Genomic DNA, 2,242 nt, shown 5'->3' with positions numbered 1-2,242 from the left:
TCCATTTATAAAAGCGTTGTATATTAAAAAGTTTTTTTTATATTATTTATTTTCTACTTTTTAGTCCTGTCTGAATAAAATTTTGCAATAGATATTAAAATAATTCAACGATATTAATAGAAAGGTGCACACACATGCATTTACATATGTATGTACATACAAACGAGCACCAATTAATTTTATTTAAAGAAATGGCGTGTCGTCTATTTCCGCTGTAGCAAACGTAGTACATAGGGCGACATCTAGATGTCATCTACCTCGCCCTATTCACTACAGATGTCGCCCTATGCACTATGCTTTTTTATAGGAACTTTTCAAAGCAAAGGTTTTATGGTGTCGGACACACAACATTGAAAGTTTCTGGATCCACAACATTGCAAGTTGGTAAAAGCGTTGTAAAAATGCCGAAAACTAGCAGAAAACCTAAGTCAATACAGTTAGTGGATAAAATTCACTCATTTTACTCGCGTATTATTATTTTTATTTATTTTCATTATTTTATCATACATTTTAGTATACAAATTTCAGCTCCTCGGCAACACTGAAGTTTACGAGGCGGTTTAGGCATCAACTTTGCCCCGTAATTTTACGAGGGGCTCGTAAATAGAGCTCCATACAAATTATGACAGTCCTTTTACGAGGCTCGTAAATGTACGAGCTTTACGAGGTTTACGAGGCTTTTACGAGTATAAGGGAAGAGCCCTATTATCTATAGAATTCTTTCCTTGGTATTCGTAGAAAAGCAAGCAATGTAGTTGATAAGATTTCTTATAGGTCTTAAAATACTTTCAATAAACAAATCAAAATATTTTCGCAAGCGTGTGTCAAAACTATACGAGCTAATTCTACACTTACGCCAAAACCTGCCTTACCTTGCCTAACTGTATTATGATGGTTTGAAGACTAAATTCGGGCAATTAATAAAGTAATAATAAAGGCGAAAGACGATTTCGTACTTCACCATTATAAGAATATTTATTTTTCTATTTCCAAATTTGTTTAACATTAGTGCGATTCATGAAACGTCGCAAAGTGGAAATTTTGGCGAAATGCCAGTGTTGCAAACAATGCTGTATGAACGACCTATCGCAACTCCGGATTAAAAATGAAAAATTTTTTAAAAATGCCGAGCGTAAATGAAAAAGAAAAGGTTTTACAATTACATTCCAAAGCAGCAGTTACTAATATAATTTTTCTTGAAGTATTCGAGGGCAATAAAAATAGCCCGTAGTCATAGAGAATTTAGAAAAAGGTTTTAACGATTAAAATTGTTTTATTGTAATCGCCATTTTAACTCTTTCATAGTCAACTTAAAATGCGTTTTATGGCAAAAACAGAAGTTTAACTTTAAAATGAGAACGCGATTTTAAAATGGTAAAATAAGGTTCTAAGTTTTGTTTTGTTGTTGAAGTAGTAAACGCAATAGCACCCAGGTTCGGTACCCAATCCGAGCGATTCCAAACATTTTTTTTAAATTTATATTTTTATTTTAACATAAAAATTATCTTATTTTATTTTATTAAATTTTGTTTTATTATCTTTTCTTTGTTTATGGTATTTCATATAATTATTTCGTTATTAATCAAATTTTTTGGAGTTTACTTTTAATTAAAATGGCCACAACAACTATAATTAAATAACAAACATTTTAATAATATTTAAAGGAACAAAAAGAGATGTAAAAAAATGTTCCCTGGTAGTGGGATTCGAACCCACGTCTTCCCGGCTTGCTAAATCGGCAATCGTGCAATTTTGTCGCACGAGAGTTTCCATACAAAAGTAATCAGCTGTGCGGCAAGGTGGCAAATTTTGCAATAAATGCGACACTTGAACAACTTGGCGACGTTTCATGAATCCCACTATTGTAATTTTTAAGCGAAGCGCACATTAGCGCAATTCTATCGTAGCGAATACGTCGCGCAAGCCGCGTTTCGAACGCGTCATAAGAGAGGAACATTGAATGTTCGAACAATTCGCAGCGACGGAATCGTGCAAGTGTGCGCTAGCTTATTAAAATATATGGGTAGCATTGTTGTAATTTAAAGCTCTGCGGATTCGCAACGTGTGAATCGCGCTAATGTGCGCTTCGCTTTAAGATGCATTCCATGCATGAACCAGTGATGGGCACACCTAAATACTTTTGTACTTAAAGTACCACTTTGGGTACTAAATACACAAATACTTAGTATTTTGAGATGACTAAATACCCAAGTACTATTTACTTAGGTATTTAGGAGCTGCT

This window comes from Rhagoletis zephyria, unplaced genomic scaffold, assembly GCF_001687245.7.
Source record: "Rhagoletis zephyria isolate East Lansing unplaced genomic scaffold, Rhagoletis_zephyria_1.1 Rzeph_scaffold_00075, whole genome shotgun sequence".
NCBI lineage: Eukaryota > Metazoa > Arthropoda > Insecta > Diptera > Tephritidae > Rhagoletis > Rhagoletis zephyria.
The sequence above is the reverse complement of the archived record's forward strand: the minus strand, read 5'-3'. Positions refer to the sequence as shown.